Source organism: Phasianus colchicus, chromosome 32, assembly GCF_987193195.1.
Source record: "Phasianus colchicus chromosome 32, bPhaCol1.hap1.1, whole genome shotgun sequence".
Classification (NCBI taxonomy): Eukaryota; Metazoa; Chordata; class Aves; order Galliformes; family Phasianidae; genus Phasianus; species Phasianus colchicus.
The window spans coordinates 464,094-486,744 of NC_143467.1; the positions used below are offsets into that span (position 1 = coordinate 464,094).

At 40.8% G+C, this 22,651-nt stretch overlaps 1 long non-coding RNA gene across 7 annotated transcripts; it reads right to left on the bottom strand.

Moving 5' to 3' along the window:
* Positions 1-1,299: 1,299 nt before the first annotated feature.
* Positions 1,300-21,485, bottom strand: LOC149913960 (uncharacterized). 7 transcript variants are annotated; one of them, XR_016460751.1, is made up of 5 exons: positions 19,283-19,865; positions 18,131-18,244; positions 9,593-10,322; positions 3,591-3,734; positions 1,300-1,360 (listed from the first exon to the last, which is right to left on the bottom strand). It is a non-coding gene; the product is annotated as an uncharacterized LOC149913960 (long non-coding RNA). The 7 variants fall into 7 exon arrangements; XR_016460755.1 differs by having other exon boundaries at positions 1,302-1,360; positions 10,041-10,322; positions 19,283-19,861; XR_016460752.1 differs by lacking the exon at positions 1,300-1,360 and adding an exon at positions 2,936-2,953.
* Between the last annotated feature and the right edge of the window lie 1,166 nt (positions 21,486-22,651).

The window sequence follows — 22,651 nt, forward strand, 5'->3', positions numbered from 1 at the left end:
GCAGATCTTTCCCCTACTGCATTTTTTTAATGTATTTCTTTATTGCTAAACTAAAAGGAAAATAATAGTAGAAAAAATTCAATCACCTTAATCAGCACATGCATGTCTTAAAAATCTTTTTCTTGCTCTGACTGGTTTGAGAGCCTATTGTACTGAGAAGCAAAAACAGATTACAAGTAAAACACATAAAACAGAATACAAGCATGTCTATTTCTAAGTTCTCTGGTACTCAAAAATCTAAATACCTATTCATGTAGCTGCATTCATTGCTTTAAGTCATTAGCCAAAAGTAAATACGTAAGGAGAAACAGAGACAAAATTGACTTTATAAGAAGAAAATATATTTTAATATTCAAAATATTCTAAGTCACCATGCTGCCCTTTGAAGACAGCATTCATGTCTCATCTTGATCATGCTGACAAGCATCTCACGGGTATCTGCTTTCACTTACGTTGATTGTACAGTTTAGTATCTGTAATACTGAAAAGACCTGATGGGAAATGTTACCTTCCAAATTTTGCTCTGTGTATATGCATTTCCTATTTAAACCCTCACTCAGCAAGAGAAGGAAAAACACTTCTCAGTTTCAGTGTAAGTGCCCCATGGAATTTTCTACAGGAAAAATATCACTTTAGATCTGTCAGACAATAACATTTTATTACCTCAAGGATGTTATCTGAACCTGAGGTCTAATATCTAAATGAACTGCAGTTCAGATTATTTGAGATTTAGCAGAAAGACAGAGGGATGGAAAGTTTCATAGAAAGATTCTATGGGGAGAAGTCTCATTCATTTATTGTGGATAAATATGATGAAAAGGTATTCATATACCAAGTTTTAATAACTGTATGGTTAACAGGAGGAACAGTAGACAGCTTTGAGCAGTAGCTGACATACAGAACAGGAGAGTTGGAAGAGTAATATTTCCAAGAAGATTAATTTAATTTAAAGGCAGAATGTTTTTTGGCTATTGGAAAGTTCTCTGTTGTGTTGAGCAAAAGGATATATATACTGGCTGAAAATAAACCTGTAAAAGTGAGGTAATGCATTTACTAAAACAACAATAATTGCTATATCAGGATGGATCATATATTAAAGGCAATAAAACTCTGATTAATAGCTGTCAGGTTATTTCTTTATTTTTCTCAAATATTTATTTGAGCGCAACATACTATAAATACTTTAAAGAAAATGTTTATCTTATATTTGTACATGATTGCACTCAGTAATACATGGAAGAGCAGCCACTGAAGTGGGAGGATCATAAGCCCAATGTATGTGCAGAGAGAGAGCAATAAATTTGATTCTTCTCAGCATTTTTCTGTTACAGGTTTTGAGAAACTTGTTAGATTTTAGTACCTGTAAATGTAAATGAAACCAACATAAAATACCATACATAACCTTATTACTTTAAATAACATAGAAAATATGGATTGGAAGACTCGTGTGCATGTTCTTTTTTTCTGTCTTACACCTGAATAAAGCTGTAAAGAAGAAATTAATGCTCTAGTAAGTCACTGTCAACTCTTGCAAGTCCATCTGGGAGAAAATTTGACACTCCATTTTTTTTTTCTTGTTGTCCTTCTATCTCCTACTCTCCTTTTTGTGTATGTTTATTATTTGCCTCATTTCTGTGAAAACAAATCAGGCTCCATTAATAAAAGCAAAAACTGTTTAAGGCCATCCATCTTACTCATTCTCCTCAAAGGTTTGCTGCCACTTGTTCTATCACAGAGGACTGCAAAACTTTTTTGCTCCACATTGTTACCCTCTAAAGATAAAATGAATAAATTGCTTAAGAAGATGTTGAAAGACTCTTAATGGTGCATTTATGATCATAACATACGTATTTGTGAGACCTAAGGATTTTTATTCATTCTATTTTTGTTCGATGTAAAATCAAGATTAACTTCTTAGATTTTCTGGACATCCTCGTTGTATAAATTTAATTTTTTACTCCTTTTCCTTGTACAACTTCTGAAATCTGACAGTAAGAACATTTTTATTTTTGTCTCAAACCTCTTTTTTATTCTTTGTCCATCTATTTTTTTTTTCCCCCTATGATGCTTCTTATAACTTTACCAATTACTTTGTGTTCCATTTCATTACGTTATTTATTTTTGCTTTTTCTTTAGGGCAGGATATGTCTACTGCTATGCATCTGCACAGTTCCTACAATGGAGCTTTGATCCTGGTTGGATTGCTTAAGTGCCATTAACATAAACGTGGTTAACAAAAATAGTAGTTTCAGCTTAGTATTTTTCATGCTAAATCAGGTTCAAAACTAGAAGAATAAAAGTTTTTTTGTAAGAAACATAAACATCCATGTTGATTTCATAAGTGAAACTGATTCTGTTTTTGAAGAGCGGAAGAAATTTAAATAATTCATCTGAAAGCAAAGTTCACTTCTGTTTTTATATTCTCGGAAGTGAATCATCAGATTAAACTAGCATGCCACAGTTTAGTGGTAAACCTCTAACACTACCAAATCTACAAATGTAGATTTTGCTTTAATGTCACAGGCAACAGAATGTAATCAACTAACAAACAAAACAAGGAAACAGAAAATTCACATCCAAATAAACCAGAAAGAGGAGTTTATAGACACTCTACAGAACTGTTAGCTGTGCTATGCTTTTCAAAAGCTGGAATTTGTCCTACAGACATCTCAGAAGTTGCACATCTGTCCAAGAAGAATCATTGCACTTTATTTCTACTGTACATGTTTATCTTATATCTTATTCTTCATTACTGTTATGTACTATGCAAAATACATAAAGAAAAAAAGCAGTAATCAAACTATACCTACTGTGAGCAGGGCTTTGTGAAGGCTGCAGTACTGTACAGAAGAAAGCCTTGAACAGATCTATCTCAAATTCAGGGTAATAATACATTTATTTCCTACCCACATTGCTCATGTAATCCACCAACTATTTTAGGAACGCCTAGATTCTTAAAAATACAGAAATTAAAGTGATTTCCTGATCAACCCTTACAGAAAGACACAAGTTTAAACATGAAAGCAACTATGAATGCTTTGGAGAGAAAAAAATAGAATGTAATGTTAATAATCCCTGTAATGTTAATAAGCTAAATAACAGTTTCAAAGTTTAGTATCTTGATGCTTTACGGAGCTCCCATAAAATGGCTCTGAGCCATCCCTTTCTAGTGATTTTGCACACCCACGCAACTTGCTCTGTGGGGATGGAAGATAACAGGATTTAGATCCTTGACACACTGCAATTGATTTAACAATAAATATTGTATATCCTAGTTTTGGGTTACTATAAGATGAAAGCAAAAATGTATATACTGATCTACTGGTTTTCTTTTAAAAAACATTCATCTGATGCTGAAGGCTAATTCTGTAAAGCTGAAACTTAAATCCCAGCAGAAACAGGTTCCCAGATATTAAAAACAAACAAACAAACAAACAAAAATCATAAAAGCATGTATAATGAAATCTTTAGGCATGTGACAAACTTTGTTTTATATATTATATGATTTCAGAACATCTGTCACACACACTCACAAACTTTCCTTAGAAGGAGAAGCAGAAGTTTAGATGATGATAAAGTTATGTTCTTACCACATTAGAAGGTTCCAATTTCTTCCTTCTAGCAAGGTCAGTGATATTATTGCCATTGTAGTTGATGCTCTCCATACAGCCTTTGAAATTTTTTCTGCTGTTAGAACTTGGCTTCCCAGAAAAAGGCATGCCTCCAAAGGTTATCTTTGAATGTATCAGAAAATGAAAGACAGTTACTGGAGGACAAGGGCTTAGAATTTTTGCTTACTAGAAAAAGAAAGTATCAAACAAGTACTGGAAAAGTAGGAAAAAGTCTATGATGAAGTCATGACTGCAAATATTTTTGGTGGTAAATTGTATCTGTTATTAGGTTTTCCCAAATACAGAGAAAATATGTATCACAGTTACATATAGACTGTAACGAAGAGAAGGTCTCTAAAAGGAATGCAGTTTTAAATGCTCGGCAGAGCAAAATGTCAGTATTGTTAAGAAACAAGAATTTGTTGGCCAAAGAATGTGCTGTCTGTCTGATCTTGGAGAAGAAAAGTCTGCCTTTCTTTACAAACCTGAATGCAGAAAGTTTGAGAAGTAAAGGTGCCCAGTAAAACCTATTTCAACATGTAGACTGAAACAAACATTAAAATAAGAAAAAATCTACTAAATCAAAAGGGAAGAAGGAAAGTGTTGCTTTATGTAGAACATCCATCAGTCTGGTAGAGTGTCAGAAGTGAGAAGTGGTTGGTGGCAAGTCAGGAAAATAATTCTTCTCTATTATGATGCTAAAACTAACTAAAAATTGATGATAAGAAAAGAGAAGCAACTGGCACCTATAGAGAGCTTCCCTGTTACAATATTAGCCTAGAACATGGCTTTGAGAGCACAGGGTTGTCAGCAAAAATGAGTCTGAGGGCAGGAGGGAAAACGTGAAAGAGCAAAAATGTTACAGCATTTACAAAAATACATTGTTGGGGAAAAATAATTCCCTCCTCCCCCTTCACCCCCCTTCCATATTATAGTATGTATATAGTTATCTTAATCAAAAAAGTAACCAAGGAACAAAGGCTATAAAATACAGGTGTTGTGCTGTTTCCTGTTCAATCATCCCTTCCCTAGGGAACAATCTAAATACTAAATACTATTACTAAAATTCTGAAAAATGAAAGTAGTATTTCTGACCCTTATTACTACTTGGGAGAAAAAGGAGATATCATATGAAGGACTTGGAATGGGAAACTCGAAGTTACTGTAGACAAATTGTTGGATAGCAAAAAATACAGTGAGTTGTGGCCAGTTTACCAGGCAAAACGTTTACTCTTTACATATTAAATTGCATGGACAAGACAGTGTTATACTACTTGGCATGCCCAGAATGGGAAAAAGCAGATTTCAATTCAAAACTTAAATATCAATAATAAATGGAGACAATTGCGAATTAATTTCTTTTTTATTTAGTTTAAAAACAAAAACAACAGCACAAAAATGTTTCTAAAAATCTGTTTTTACTCATGACTGGAAAATCCAAATGTGATTTCCATGCATCTCGTGGGCCTGAGATAAAGACAATTTAAAAGGAAAGAAAGAAAAAAAAAGGGGGGGGGGGAAGCTATGATGGTAATGTTTAATATTTGTGCGGGGGGTGAAAGGTGTACTTGAGTTGCCTAAGCACAAGCTTCTACTGCTATTGGTGATACCTGGGGTAGTGTGCCTTAGTAACCTCTGCTTTCTGCTTGAGGAGGTATGCATCTCTATAAATTCTCTGCCATTTCTGCCAACACCATGGGAGTGCTGCAGATATCTAGGGGTTCTTAAATGTTGTTGTTAGGGGAACACGGTAATTTCTGGAGCTAATGGTAGCTCAGGGATCTCCAGCTCTGCTGACTGTAATAGTAGCTTGAACACCTAACTCATGTGCAGATATCTGAATTTAGATGTATTAATCTGAAACCAAATTCCACCTGAAGAGTTTCGGTTGAAGAAACCTGCTTGACAAGTCTGTCCAGGTTTAAAGTGGGGCTTTTTCTTAGAGGTCAACACATACGAGGAGGAGCTGAGGTTGGCTCAGTGCAGAGCAGAGGAGCTGAGGGGAGGCCTGATGGCGGCTGCAGCTCCTCACAGGGAGCGGAGGGGCAGCGCTGAGCTCTGCTCTGTGTGACAGCGACAGGGCCCGAGGGAACGGCATGGAGCTGTGTCAGGGGAGGGCAGCTGGGGCTCAGGGAAAGGGGCTGCACCACAGGGCGGTGGGCATGGAACGGGATGCACAGGGCTGTGGGCACGGCCCAAGTGCTGGAGTTCAGAACTCTCAGACGTTGGGTTTGATTTTGGGTGGTGCTGAGTGGAGCCAGGGGTTGGACTCCATGATCCTTGTGGGTCCCTTCCGACTTGGGTTATTTTATGATTGATTTTTTTCTTTTTTTTTTTCTTACACGATAGGAAAAAAGCACCTGTCTGTTGATAAGAATAGTCACAACAAGGTCTAGCCAAAAACAAATTGTCAAAGTGCCAGATTAGAGGAAAAAAAAAAAGGAAGTGCTAAAGGTTTCTGGCAGAAGGAAATAGATTGTATCAGCTGCAAAAGCTGAGATTTCTGAGTTGAAGTCTGAATCGTGCTTTCTGAAGTTTAGTAAATCATGCTGTTTTGATGCTCAGATTTGAAATTAAAAAATGGAAGAGTCAGATAAGACTGTAATATATTGATGCATGTTTAAAACACAGAAGTACTTCCCATAAGCTTTACTTGTCTTGGTTTACCAGGTACCCAGGGAAGGAGTGTTACGTTATTAATACAAACAGTTCAGAAAATGGTTTAGCTACGTGCATCTTGCTAGTCTCTGCATTTATGGCAGCAGCAGTCTCATAAAAGAGGACCATCAGTATCATGAAGCACAATTTGTCTTTCTGTTTTTTCTACTTCGTTGTCACTTGTATTTCAAGCATCAAAATTAAGCTATAAAAGGTGATTAAGCATACTGGTAGCTGTCCAATGCGCTATTATACCATTTATTAAATAGCTTTATTTTTATTTCCCAATTTTTAGGTTTAAATGAAAATAAGGAAAATAAGTGAAATAGAATTGGAAGAAGATTGTGATTTGAAACTGGAAGGAGTAGTGATTTTTCAGTATCAGAAAATATGGCTACTTCATTATTTCTTAATTCTATTTTATATCTGTGGTTGAAATTAAACAATGGTGTCAAATTGTAAAATGATAGGGATTAATGTTACTGTAGTAGTACAACAGGATGAAATGAAGCCCAGATTATTTAAAACAAAGACAGTTGCAGTAATGCTGGTTTTCCATGAGAAGCCAAAATAATAGCGGTATTTAAAATATTTAAAAGCTGTTCTGTCTTTTACATCCATTTCATTACATTCTTGTATAATTTTTTATGGGGGGTGGGGGAGGAATCTTGCCTGGAGAAGCCTTACCAAAAACTGTATGGAAGAATGAAAGTTTCAATGCTAACCATTATCATCAGTCTAGTAGTCAGCAGAAAACACTTTCTTCACGTGTTATTTTCAAAGAAGCATTTTAGGGCTGTGGGACTCTTAACATTCTAACATGATAACCTTGGGTTAAAGAAACTGTTAATTCCCAACGTTTATGAAATCCCAGCATTCAGCAGAACGCGGGGAGAATTTGCACAGGGCTGGCATCAGTTGATAGAGCTCAACTCCCCAGGCTTCCTTCATTTGTGCCTGCATCTTTAGTCTGAATAGCTTCATGCACCTCTGCTGTGCCTGCAAGGCTGAGATTAGTTTTGACTTTTGTGGAAGTAAAGGAGAAAAAGGCATAATTCAGAAGATTTCAACATTTTTAAAAATATAAAATGCAACCTAGTGCAAAATATAAAATCTGTCAGCATTCCTCAGAGGTATGACGCAGGTCAAAGGGATCCACAATCCACAAGCTTATGGATTGTATATAAGCTGCTCATTCAGTTTACGTGTTTGTCTTTTTCTTGGATGAGAAATAGTTGCTGTTTATTATTTCCTTAAATGCAACACAAGCATTTACTCATAATATCCAATCTGAGAACACCGTTCTTGTAACTGCTTATGAAAATCATAGATACAGAAATCAAAAGAAACTGTTTCAATCTGCTTGCATTTAAGGAAATAGGAAGTCTCTTTCCACCCTTGCGCATATTTAAGACTGTTTTCTGACAAACTGCTAGCTAAAGGCTTCAGTCTTCCTTTTTGTGCTTACTCCCTCAATGGAATAGCTGAGCTTTTGTAACTGTCCCTACTTTGAAGTTTTCTAGTGGATCCAGGTTGGTTTAAGTATCCTCTATTCCTCACTTCTTTCTTTTCTACCATTTTCTTCAAAAAGGAGCATGTTAAGAACATAAATTTCTATTCTGTTAAGAGTCTTCTCCTGCAGTTAGCTGGTTAGTAAATAATACTTTGCTTTCAGAAGATAGGAAATGGATTTGTGGTCATTCTAGATGTTTCTTATCAGGTAAACTCTCATATGTATGTGTTGGAGAAATTCTAATCAGTTCTTCAGTAAAGGTATTATGAAAGCTCAGACAGACTGTTCTGTCATTATTTACCAAGAGATCTGTCTCTTCCTAAAAATAAACAAGACTTTTTGAATTAGGATGTAATTTCCTTTTAAACTGAAAAATTGGAGAAAGACATTTTCTCAAGGGGGAACTGCAGTGGTTGGAAAGAATCTCTGCAAGTCACTGAGTCTAACAAAGCTGGTTCCCTACAGTAAGTTACAGGAAAACGTCCAGATGAGTTTTGAATATCTCCAGAGGAGACTCCACCACCTCTCTGGGCAGTCTGTTCCTGGGCACTGTCACCCTCACAGTAAAGAAGTTCTTCCTTGTGTTCAAATGGAACGTCATTTATTCCAGTTTGTGTCCCCTGCTCCTTGTTCTGTCATTGGGCTCCACAGGCAAGAGCCTGGCCCCATCTGCTTGACTCCCACCCTTTTGGTATTTATAAGCATTGATAATATCCTCTCTCAGCCTTCTCTTCTTCAGGCTGAACAGCCCCAGGTCTCAGCCTTTCCTCATACAGGAGATGCTCCAGGCCCCTCATCATCTCCGTGGCCCTCCACTGGGCTCTCTCCAGAAGTTCTGTATTTCTTGAAGTGAGGAGCCCAGAACTGGACACAGCACTCCAGATGTGGCCTCACCAAGGTAGAGAAGAGAGGGGAGATCACCTCACTCAACCTGCTGGCCACATTCTTTTTAATGCATCCCAGGATACCATTGGCCTTCTTGACCACAAGGCCACATTGCTGGTTTGTGGTCACCCTGCCGTCTACAGGGACACCCAGGCCTTTCTCTGCAGTGTTTCTTTCCAGCAAGTCAGACCCTAACCTGTACTGATACATGCAGTTACTCTTCCCCAGATGTAGGACTCTGCACTTGCCCTTGTTGAACCTCATAAGGTTTTTTCTCTCCCTTTCCACCCTGTCCAGGTCTTGTTGAATGGCAGAAAGATTAAAACTGATCAATGCTTCTTGAGGGAAAATCCCAATGTATTTTAGGTGTATACAAGATTATGTAATACTGTGTGAATGTTGTTATGACTGGGTGACAGTTCACCGATCAGTTCACAGATGTTTTTGCTTCTCAATTGTTTTTACAAAATGTAAATAGTATTCATGAGAAGAGAATGTGATTGACTTCACTTCTTCTAGCAAAATTTTGGCCTTGGAGCTTTGTATCTGTGCAGACTGGAACCATAAGTCAATCACAGAACTTGCCACATCACCATTTGCTTTGGTAAACCATCACCACCCCCTTATTCAATATTCTTGAAGGTTCCCTTTTAAGTGAATTCAGATCCGGTCCAGTTGTGGAACTTGCAGCTTTCAGCGTAAGAATATTGTGAAAAGAAGAAGTATCACTAGTCTGTACAGGACTAACACATTTCATTTTACATATGACATTCTTAACAATAGGCTTTTATTATTCATTCTTTGTCATATATTAAAATAAAGGATGTTTTATTTTCTTTCATGTACCAAACAGTTCCATTTGTCTTAAATACTCTATACAACTGCAGATAATTACAGCAACATAAAAACCAGCATTATGACATACCTAGAGGGATTAGTTTGACTTGTGTTTGGTTCCCAGGTCCCAAGATGCCAGTATCTGGGAAAGTGGCAAATGGAAATTCAACTGTGCAGAGGAACAGGAAAAAACCCTATATCTGTATATCAGCAATACAGAAATAATTGATAAAATGCTCAGGAAACAAGCTGTGTTTAACCAGCACTGTCCAATCCAGCCTGTTGCAGGGTCCACGACAGCAGTGAGAGGAAAGAGCAGCAGACAAGACTCCTCTGGCTTGTACCATGGTATTAGTTCTAGCACGCTTAAGTTCTGCATTTGAAGTTACATTAGCAAGCCTGATGTGCTTGGCAACAGCACAACATCTCACTCCATATGTAACGTATTTTCTGTGGCAAAGAACTTCTTTGTTCATAACTCACGGACTTTGCATGTTCATAAAAGCTGTTACATACTTTGGAAAGTTCAGGCATACCTTCAATCCTCCTCTGTATTCGATTCCTACTGACTTCATAGTAACTGCTGTTCCCAGCAGAGCTCAATGACAGCCGGCGCAGGATCGGGGCTGAATTTGAGGTAGCAGTCACTGGCTGAAAGGAATTCCTGTAATATGCTGCACTCCCCAAAGTACGATATTCAGTGGAATTTCAACGGGCTGGGCTTGACAGATTTACTGAATTAAGTGCAGAATCCATAGAGTCCTCAGAAAAGCGATGCTCTTTGGAAGTGCTGTTTTCTTCTATACGTAACGTTTCTGCTACAGAAAACAAAAGCATCAATCTGTTCAAAACGATGGGCTTTGTAGCTTTGTTATTTAATTCCTTGCTATGTTCTCTTGAAGATAATAACAAGCTCCAAGCCTGTTAACAAGTCTCCTGTGAGACAAGACTTACTGAAGAATAGTCATTCTCAAGTAATCGCTGGTCCTTTACTACATTAAAAAATTTCCAGTAAAATGTCTAATAGACAAGTTTGAGACAGTCTTCCATAAATCATCTCAGCTGTATATGTTAAATATTATGAGCAGGATGTGGACATAAGGTTTGATTTTTTTTTCATTGTCTGACATTAGCATTAACACATATGCAATCTCAGTCAAGCATTTTCATTATCTTTCTTAATGGTTATCTTCTGAGAATTTGTTTAGGAGTGCATTATGTTTCTATTTTTTATAAATATAAAAAGAATTTTTTAACATAAAAAAACCTCTCATGTTAACTAGCAAATGTTTAATTTGTTCTACACAGTAGAGGGAGTCTCTAACTTCATATGCAAGAGGACAATTATCATCTGTAGATCTCCATATGTTCGGAGACAATAGCCATCACAAAAAACTGAAGAGACTACATGCAGAGCTGCAGAAGGCTGTAAATCCTAGACTCACATGCACACTAACACAATACAGTCTGATCACAATGCTGCAACTACGAGTCGTTAAACATCAGTGGGAACACCACTCCATTCTCTCATCATTGTATGTTCTCAGCTCCACTTGCACTAGGCCAACATCTAGCCTGAGGAAGAAGTTGGAAGCCTGATGCAAAAATCTGCATGAAACAAATGCTGCTTTGGCAAGAGAGTTAAGAGCTGGAAAATATAGCTAACAGGTTCACAGAAGTGTAAACTCCACATTACCATCTTGAAAATTACTCTATGAAAGTGATAAAACATATGCTAGTGGAGCAGCATATTCTTGGGGGTAACTGGTACAATCTGTGAAACAAGTTCCTAGAATATGCTCTTTATTACTCTTCTTATATGACAACTTCCAATAATTTCTTGGGAAAATTCCAGAATTAAATAAAGGAAGAGTATTTTCCACAAACAAACAAACAACAGCAACAAAAAACACACAGAGAGCTTTTTAAGCACGTTTAACTTGTTCTATTAGCAATTACGTTCTCTCTCCTGAAGTCTGTATAAAACTGGAGTTTAGTGAAGAACTTGAGGTGTATTTCACAGTTATGATCTTCAGGCAACATTATCCCAAAGTGGAACAAAGACACCCAGAGAACCGGTTCCCTACTTAGTGAATTCAGTAAAGCAAGACATGCAATCCACCATAACATCTTCTATTAAACACAACACTTGTGGCAAAAAGAAGCTTTTAAGTCCACAAGCCCTTCTCTTTCAAGTACACAATCCTCAAGACAATAATGATAAACTTTCTAGTTTGATCTGTATCAAAAAAGCAAAGCAGTGGCTACTGAGGTTTTTGGAGAAAGCAAACTTTTATTTGTCGGCTTGAAGTAGCTGCAGCAACTTGCTGAAAGGAAAGCAATAGCCATCTTTCTATAGAATTTCAGAGATACTAACAGACACAATCAATGATAAGCACTATAATATTAAAGGAAACAAATGAGAAAATTAGATCAGTAGAGAATGAGACCACCAAATGAAGTCTCGGTGCAAGACTGAAAGGCAGAAGTAATACTTCAAATGGCTACAGAAAAGCACTATGAAGGAGTCCAAAACTTGTAGATTGAAACTTCCTAAGTTTTTAAAGGTATGATGAAATACTGGAAGCAGTATTCCACACCAGAAAGTTTCAACAGGAGTATTTCAGCAAATATCAGCCAACTCCATACAATGTCTTATGAAGGAATCTTTTTATAGTAATCAAGCAGAGATCCCAAATACATCCGTTAAATAATCATTTTATGTCACTCTTTCCATGATCGCTCAAGACATAAAGGGTTTTAAATTGACTATTTTACAGAAGAATTTAATTGCATTTACTCCAATTATATCCCAGGTTTCTTTCTGATACGACAGATCCTAGTTAAGCAACTGTAAATAGGGATGGCAAAGAGAAACTCTGCTTTGATTCCCAAGACACTAGCATTTGAGCTTAGAATCAGAAAATCATAGAATGGCTTGGGTTGGAAGGGACCCTCAAAGATCACGAAGCTCCAACCCCTCCACCATATGCAGGGCCACCAACCTCCCTATTAAATATTAGACCAGGCTGCCCAGGACCTCATCCAACTGGCCTTGAACACCTCCAGGAAGAGGGGTGTCCACAGCCTCTCTGGGCAGCCTGTTCCAGCACCTCACCATTCACTCTGTAAAGAACTTCCCCTGATACTCAACCTAAATCCTCCCTCCCTCAACTTAAAGCCATTTCCCCTTGTCCTGCCATTATCTTAAGCTTATCTTAACATAGCTCCTCAGGTCACATACACAAGGTGGGAAAACTGGCATACTTCATAGGATGATCATCTTTTTAAATAGGTGTTTCTGTCCAGCAGCTATACTATCCCAATCCACTCCCTTTCAATTCATCTAGCCTCCCTACAAACCAACCCCAACTGCAGTCTTGTTATTGAAAGCACGGTAACAGGTGTGAGAGCTGATTCAGAATTGGTGTCTGACAAATACAGTTTTGCAATTAACGGAGCAATAAATGACTCTTTTCCTACTTCGACATGTGGAGCAGATGCGAGTAGTAGAGGGATGGAATGAGAACAAGTTTTTTTCTGTTACAAACAGAATTCACATTCTTACTCTCAACTACTCCAAAATTCAACAGATTTCAATGCTCTCTGATTTAGGTTTTGTAACAGAAAACTGAACATCCCTCATCTGCTTAAGCCTTCAAAGAATGCTTCCGCCACTTCAGTTTTGTTAGATTTGTAATATGGAATCAGCACTCTCTTGACCTTTGCCCTGTGAAATAAATTGTTATGCTGCTCCTTTAATGTATTTCCATCCATTACTGCATGGATGGCATCACATCTGCAATAGAACCCAACATTCACCACCAAGTAACCAATCGATGCCTTGTAAAAAAGGGCTGATCTGAAATAATAAACACATTTTCCTTACTCTGTCTTGTATCTGAACAGGTATTAACCAGACCCAGTTGTACCACAGCACTGGTAAAATACTGAAAGCAGAAGGCACTGCCATGTGATCTTATGCTGTAAGGCAGGCCCTGTAAGTAATAACTGAAGTTTTATTCTCAAGTCAGCACCAGACACCAAGGGTTCATACATGTATGAGTCCCAATTAGGAAGTTCAGCTTTTCAAAAACCAGAGTTAAATATGTTAAAGGCTGCTATTTAATGATTTCACAATGCAGCAAGCTGTTAATGACAGGTAAATTCAGCAGAAGTAGAACTTCCATATGCAGAAGATCATTAACAACATCAAATTTACTACATCTAAGAGCCACTAACAGAGCCCAGTAAGCCATTATCAATTTTATCTACAAATATCAGTCTTCCAGAGGTGAGTTTTTGCACACTTGAAATGTACAAAAGATCAATGAATAATTGTCTCACCTGAAGCTGGAAAGCATCAGTTTTTCAAGTTAATTTGGTATAGCCTTTCTGCACCGAACCTTTACCGTTTCAAGACCTCAAGAGGAGATGAGCAATTGCTTGTGCATCCGTTGTTATAAATCTAGATTACAAGTATGTGTGTGTATACGTAGATATACATGCCATAATTATTATGCTTTTCTTTTTCTCTATCTCATTTTTTCCCTCATTTCTCCTCTCCATCTCACTGAGATGGGGGCAGTGAATGAACAGCCACGTGACGCTCAGTGATCTGCTGGGTTAAACCACAATGCATCACCATATCTTAAAGAACTTGCACGCTGTCAAAGATTTCTTCTTTTAAGAACGTCAGCTTGCCTTTATAAAACACACAGAGTATCTTTGTAAGCAGATTCTGTCAGAAAGCGATCTTCTAACTCAATCCTGACTATTACAAAAATTCAGTACAGTTCTAATTATTAAAGGCAGCCATTCAACCTCACATGAAAACAGACTAGAGCACGTTTACACATGTATTTTTTGCCCTACTGACAAAGAATGCACACACAGCACAGAGCACCCACCTGGCACCTAAGAATGAAGTTCTTACATTTTATTGCTACAACAAACACAGAAGTGTTGAGTTTGAAATTTCAGCAGGATTCTTCCAATCAAAACATTTTCCTCCTGCTTAACTGACCGTAACATTTGCAGAAGTCACAGACAACTGTAAGCTTCTACAGTTTCAAGGAACAGAATAACCCATATTGGAAAATTCGAGACCAAAAATAAAGCTGTCTGCATAACCGAATAAAGGCAGATCTCACTATAGATTTATTTTCCACTGATGAAAAAGCAAATTTGCTTGCTGTTCTTAATTACAGTATTTGTAGGGCATTTCATAGATGTATTACAGCATTAAGAACTCTCTCTTCTCACCCCCATTCTCATAAGCAAATGCTTCCCTCTTGCTGCTTCCACATTCTATCACCTCATTAGTTAATTATTGCTTAAACGCAAACATACACTACCTGCATATGTTATAATGGAGACTTTGTTTTACTTTCTCATACACAAGAATACAACTAAACTATAAAGCCAGAAAGGTAAAATTTATGCAACTATGACTTAATTACTGTCAGGCTCTTAGCCTTCAGGAGAAGTACATCATCAAGATCATAGTGGGTTTTTTGTGTCCCAATTAGAACACCACCATTAAATGTATGACAAAGAAACGTGTTAGGAAGCAGAACAACTCCTACAAGATAACTGACTTTCCTTCTACTTGTACACACCATGTGAAGGACAGCTCAAACTCTGAGGTGCTCGCAACAGTCCAAAGCAAACACCTTGCTTCTCACAGGAAGAGATGGTGAGCAACTGCTACACATCTGCACGCTGACAAAAGACACGCTCAGCATCCTCACAACATTGCTCTGTTGTAATCTAACGTCTGGATGAACATAAAAGCTCCTGAACAGTGCACGGACTCAGGATTCCAACACAAACAAGAGGATTCTCTCTCTTCAGCCCTACATACTTTCTGCAGACCATCAGACCACTGCTACCGAGCTTCTCCACAGCTGCGTACAGACAGCTACTTCATGTGGAGTCTCTGATTGTCTTCTCGCATCCTTTTAAGTGGTATGACATTCTCACTGTGGCACTTTGATATTGTCACCTTGTGTACAGTCTGACTGTGACTCATATAACCACAGACTGTTCTCTTCTGCACATAATCGCACATCTCTTTTTTCTTTTTTTTCTTTTTTCCCTACAGAATACCTCATATTTCCCCGTTTCCTATGTGTTCCTATCTGCCTCTATGTTACCACCCACCTCAACCCAGCAGTACCGAATGACACATTCCTTTTTTCATACCTTTTCCCCCAATGTGTGGAAATCCCACTATCCCCCATCACACCATGCCCACTAACCATGTTCCTCAATGCCACATCCATACATTTCTTGAACACCTCCGGGGATGGTGACTCTACCACCTCCCTGGGCAGCCTGTGCCACTTCCTCACCACTCCTTCTGAGAAGAAACATTTCCTAATATCCAACCTGAACTTTCCCTGTGCAGCTTGAAGCCATCACGTCTCACACTATTGCTGGTTACCTTCACAATTGGTCTGTAGTGTTGTAGTTTTGCAGAGTTACTCAACCTAACTTCTCCATTCTGCTTGCTTCCCTCCTGCCTGCGCTCCTGGACTGGTTTGTGACAGCTAGGCTAGTCTTGTACTACACTCCTTATCTTTTCTGTGCGGACAGATAGTTCATTCACAATCTTGAAGCAGTTTCTTTGAGTAACTGCCAGGTTTCAAACATTTTTTCTTCTGTGTCAGCTTTCTGGGACATCATACTGAGTTGTTGTAGGGGTTCATTGTAGTCTATCTTCATGAGATATTTTTATTTTGACATCCTTGCTTCTTTTGAAAATGATGTAATTTCCCTGCAAAAACCTGCAAAGCCATGCATACATGTATGTATGTATATACGTACAAAATATGTATGAAAGCATAAGTATAGCGTATATATAAAAACATGTATGCATGCATGCGTACATACTATATACTGTAGTATATACATACATAACTCTCTCTGTTTCTAAAGAATAACGAGAATTTAAATATTTCCTGGCTTTTGTGACCAATTAACTCAGATTAAGACCCATAAAAGTAAACAAAGGATGATGGGTGTGCCATCAGCAAACAAGCTTGTCACACTGCTGGTAAATGGAAACAGGCATGACTCCTTACTCATTTTTCTAATAATCCTGTGCAGAAATTGTTGGCTTTGCATCCACTGCCGCTAGTTAGGTGAAAGTGCTATGGATCCCTTTAGCTGTAACATTCTGCCATTTTTGATATTAAAATGAATTTGAAGAAATACATCAACTTCATCTATAAAAGGGTTCCAGGATCAAAATGCTCATCAGGGTACAACACGCGTGCCGACTTACTTACAGGGAGATTTCTTATAAGAGAAGCAGGTCTAAGACATCTGTTTATCTCCAATTTAAACAACTTAATTTAGGTAGAATTATGTGTTTTACAGCTATTCACGCAGTTGCTTACTAGAAATATCTGATTTAATTGCAGAGATGTTCTAGACCTAAACCAGGGTCCATTTAAGACAGAGAAAGCTCTGCATTGACAATTTTTATATTTGTTGTGGTTACATCATTGAAGTGAATACATTGTGTTTATATTAAATTGTAAGAAGAACCATTTTTAATAAGCTTTAACATTTTAATTTGATATCCTCTTCTGATTTAAGTGTGGCCTTATGACTCTCCATAGAAAAAGATTATTCTGCCCACACTGAGGCTAAATGACCAAACCCCAGTAACTCAAAAAAAAAAAAAAAAAAAAAGAGAAAAAAGAGAAACAAATGACTAATCTCAAAAGCCTTTGGAAATATTATGCAAATATACCACAGCAATAGAAAGTATCAGATGGGATGAGTCACATCAACAAGTTACCATGGTTTGACAAGTAGCAAAAGCAGAGTAAAACCACTCTTTCCTAAGTCTCTCTGTGAGGTTTAAGCTGACACGCTTCACTTCACATCTGAGGCAGACTACAAATCGGCACGAGCTACTGCACCTCAGCCATGGCACAGGCAAAAGCTTTCCTTGTCCTGGAGTCAGCTGCACAGAGAGGCTCTGCTGCTCTGGCCCCTGCCACAGCTGCATTTTATCCAACCCATTCCTGTGCTCATCTGAGCCCACGATGAGTCAGTGCAGAGAAGCTAACTGCAGATATCTCCTAGCTTTGCCAAAATGTTTTCTGTGCTTCACTGGGTCAGCTCGTCACCTCATCAGCAGGGAGGCTTGGGATGCACTACACGGACAAGGAGGCAAGGAGAGCAGGAGCAGAGCAACTTCTAGGGGCAGCTAGCCATACATTCAGTTAAACTGTACCATCAAAACACATCCTTGCTCTTACAGTCATTAGCCCAAACCAAGAGTTATTAGAGTTGCTTCCAATTTATCTCCTAATCCATTTCAAGGGAATTGTTTTTCTACTAAATAGCCATACAGGAAGCTTCAAATGTCACCTATCTGCCTGAGTGATTTCACAAAAAAGACTGACATGTTTAGGAGAAAGACTTCTTGAACTTGCAGTAGATCGTCCATAAGCACAAAATCCATGCCACTGATCAATAAATATCTCCATTCTCAGCTGTCAAGGGCTATAGACATACCAGAGAAATACACTAGACTCAGTCCTTTTGACTAAAAATACCAAAATCATACGTAATCCTCATATGTATTACGACACAATGTAATCACCTTCAGATGGATGAGCATCACTCCTCGGAAGCTTAGGGGAAAGGGGAGCTGTGTATGGTGGAGAGTCCTGAGAGTATCGTTTAACACTTCCGTTTTCATGTATTTCTTCTTTTGCTGTGAAAAGGAAAGATATCACCAATTTATTATGGTATAAAAATGCTCACAGGGAAAGTCAAAGTACAAAAGCAAAAACATACATCAAGTCATTCACCAGGTAACAAATCCATTTCACATAGAATCGGTCATTCAATACAAACTTCAAAAGCTGAAGTAACAGCTTAGTTTATACTATCATCATCCAAATTTCCAAATTTAGGCTACTTTCCTGAAAAGTATTAAAGCAAATGACTTTTATTTGATGAAATGAAACAAATACAATTTCTCTACTGGAAAAAAACAAAACAAAACAAATAAAAACCGAAATACCAAAACCACCACAATACTTTATTTTCTAAAGCAGCACCTCTAAGACTGAAACTGCATTGATGTCAAACTTTTCTCAGCTATGGCTCCTGATAACCCTTGGACCGGGACTCGTAATACCAGCACTGCAAGCCATTTGATGGGAGACCCTGAGCATGTTATTTCCCTCTCACTCTGTATACCCCCAGAGTACCAAAACTCACATAAAATGTCACAAGCAGCCAGCTGCAAAACCCACCTTCTCTACTAGACTGTATGCTGCAGAATTTAAAATTTTGGAGCCGCCACTGAGCAAGGTGAACAAAGAAGGAAGAAAAGAGTATTTAATGTTGTAGGATAGGCTGAACTGAATCATCTCTCAGAGCAAGCCCCTTCTTATAAGGTAGTAAGCATCTTTCTCCAAGGTTATTTTATGATTCAAACATAAATTGAACAGGCAAAATGTGAAGTTTTGAGTCTGTTCTTTTAGTAACCCAGTGGTACAATACATATGTTTCCTACTTGACCACAAGAAAGAGTAAGCAGAACAAAATGATTTCTGCACATGTGGTATGAGCTATCCCAACCTGCCACAGCACTTGTGCTCTGGAACGAATCCTCTAAGAACTGAAGAGTATTCATTTCAATCAATTAAAGTTATAGCAAAGCAGATTAAAATGTTAAATTTCATAAAGTAACCACACTTATCAAAAATATCAGTACTTGTAAACAACAGCTGTTTGATAGTACCTGGTTTGTTCCTATCGTACTCCGTGGGACTATGTGCACACTCCATGTAGGGGCTGAAAGGCTGGCTACTGAAAAGATTATCGCATTGAAGACTGTGGCAGAGTTTCTCCAAGAAACGTAGGACAAACGATGCACTGTTTACAGAAGGAAGATTGATGGCATGCTTCTCCCCATCAAAGGAAGCTGCGAATAAGAAGAAGATGTCAAACAGCCCCTGAGCATCACGAAGTATAGCAAAACACTAACAAGTAGAGGAGAAGACATTCAGCTTTGATTTAAAACATGCAAGACATGAGAGGAATAAACAATCTTTCTGGTGTTTAACACGTTTATATCCAAAGAACTGGTTGTACCTTCCGTTGGATCCATGCCACTTTAAATTTGCTCTATGAGAACTTATTTTCAGAAAATAACACTGGCTTTAAACGAGTATAACAAATCTATTCTCTCAACATCAAAATCTTACGGGCAATTTCAGTTGTTTGCTTATAAAACAGTACCTCTATACCACCTATTTGCAGGAGATAACCAAGAAAAGATCCATTACAGCAGTCTCGCACACCCACACAACTCGAAGTAGCGTTTAAGTCCACACAATGGAAAAAGCTCATACTCCTACCACCCAGCCCACCTGTTAAAATGGCGCTTTGTGCTCCTACTCCAGGCAGGTAGATCTTATTAAACGCTTGTCTTTTTTTTTTTTTTTTTTTTTTTTAACTGCAGCTCAGCAAGAAAACGCACGCACTAAGAACACTATCGTTGTTTCAAGCAAACACAGAAAACTATGCAAAAGGATGAATTCGATGCCCTTAGGCTGAAACGCGATGAGGGAAAAATGATAGTTCCACACCCTCACGGAGGGCAGAACGCTGTCGGGAGCGGGAATCGCGCTCGCCGAAGCAGCGCCGGGGCGGCGCGCAGCCGGTGACAGCGGGAGCCGGGCGCGCTCAGCATCCCTCGGCAGCGCGGCGCGGCGACCGACAGGGCACCGCTCACAACTTCCCTCCCGCAGCACCGCAGCACCTCCACACTGCTCGCCACAAGCTCTCCGCACGCCAACGGGTTTCCCAACCCTCCTCGGCTTCGCGTCCTCCCACAGCCGAAGCGACGAGTCGCGCGGCTCTGCCCTCGCAACTCCCCCCGCCCCGCGCACGGAGGCGGCCCCCAGCCGCAGCCCCCAACCGCAGCCCCCAGCCGCTCCCCCCCTCGCGCAGCGCCACTCCGGGGTGCCGCCTGCCGCAGCGACGGCGGCGGGGAGCCCTCGCGCCCAGAGGCGGCCTTCCCGGGGTCTGCCCTCTCCGCCCCCCTCCCACTTACCTGAGAGCAGCCGGCATCCGTCCGCGCGGCGGCGCACAGCCGGTGGCACCGCGCACAGCCTGCCTGCCTGCCTGCCGCACTCCCTCGGACGAGGGTCCCCTTAGACGAAAGCACAGCCCCAGCCCGGCCGCTACCGCGAGGGACCACGCCCGCGGCCGGAGCCCGGGGGCCGCGAGGAGGGAGGGCGGAGCGCCCGGTGACAGGTGAGGACGGCCCCCGCGCCGCTCCCTACCTCGCGCCGCTCTCCTCGCAGCCGGCGGCTCGCTTACCCTCGACCGCCGCCGCCCCCTCGCTCCGTTCCCCCGCCCTAACGCGGAGTTCAACGCGACCCCGCTAGCCGCGAGGCCCCGCCCCCCGCCCCGCACTGACGGCTCTCTCCGCCAATAGCGAAGAAGACGGCCGTCCTCGAGCTCCGCCCTCACCTCCTTCGACCAATAGGAGCTATCCGTGGTGCTGCCCCTCCGCCTTCCCGGCAGGCTGGGTTGGCTCGCAGCTGCCGAGCAACGGGCGCGGGGCTGCGGGTGGGGCCGCTGAGGGCGGTGGCCGGGTGAGGCCCCGCTGCGGGCCGGGGTTGGTGCCGCGGGATTGTGCCCGGGGCTCCTCGTTCGGGAGCTTTCGCCTCATAGATGGACGTTTTTTGTTCCCCTCCCCTTTTTCCCTCTCGGCTCAGCCATCAGGAGGATGGAAATATCTCCCGCACTCACAAAGCTGTAATCTCGGCTTGCAGATTGTGCTGCTGGAGCCTGCGGGGCTGTGCTTCCTGCTCTGCTCACGGGAATTAAAAACGTGGGTGAAAAATAAAGCTGCTTCCGGATGCACTGCGTGTCAGATGCATCGCAGCACGGTGCAGCTCTACCGTAATGGATGCTCCATCCCAGCTCCCCATTTCCTGGAGTGCTACAATGGTTGTTTAAATGAGAAAACCCTGTGGAGTCTGCTGGATGCGGTGTGCCATTGGTTGCAAATGGCCAGCCCAGCACTTCCCACATGAGGATATGAACCTCAAAAACATCCACACAGGCATGGCCACCGAGTTTAGGGCACCGTGGTCCTTAAAGACCAGGTTCTTCATCTGCCACCCCACACAGAGCGTATCCCCAGAATTGGGCGGTGAGGTGCTTTGGGTTAGGCGAGGGATGAGGTTCTGAAGTGAATGCCGTCACCTCTGCTCTCGGAGCATCAGCCCACAGCATGGAGTGCTGGAGGGCATGAAGGATGTGGTTAGTGGGCAGGGTGGTGATGGACTGATGGTTGGACGAGATGATTTTAGAGGTCTTTTCCAACCTTAATGATTCTATGGCATCCCCTCCAGGTGCAGCTCCATGGACAGAGGTGCTCAGGAGCGCACCTCGTACCTCCCAGAAAGGTGGGCGCTCAGTGGAACCCAGCAAGGACAAGTCCAGTAATAAGAATCCCTGAGATGTGGTCAGCTAGGGCATCAGACCCATGGACCATCTACTGGATTTTCCAAATCTCCCACCAGGCCTCCTTGTCAAAGCCTCAGAGATTTGTTATTCAGGAGAAGCCCTGCTGTAGCCTCCTAAAGAGATGATTCGTGGTTCATGGCAGGCAGTCAAACTGATTGTCTGAAACACTTGCTCACAAGTCTGCCAAAATTCCCAGTTTATGGTAAGATCTTCCCACGGTACTGTGTCAGGAGTGTATCACGTCACCCTTAGCTGGAAGAATAACTTGAAGGGAATTTAAGTAGAGATGTGATGCTGTAGTCCGAAGAGTGGTAAATGTGCTACCAGTGTTTGTACTCCTCATACCGTCAATGGCTTTTGGAGTCCTCAGTTGGTCCCCTCTGATATAAAACTATGCATTATGCTCAGGCAAGAAACACCTTAAAGGCAAAGCCTTTCCGCCCCGCCCGGTGCCGCTCCCCGCTGCCCTCCCGCCGCTGCTGGCAGGTGGCAGGAAGCGTGTGCTCCTCTGCACGAGGCACGAAGGGCTCCTACCTCGGGTGCGGAGCAGGCTGCTCCCACCTCTGGTGCAGGCAACCGGGCTCCTGGGAGTCGCTCCTGGGAGAGCAGGGGATGCCGAGTGCCC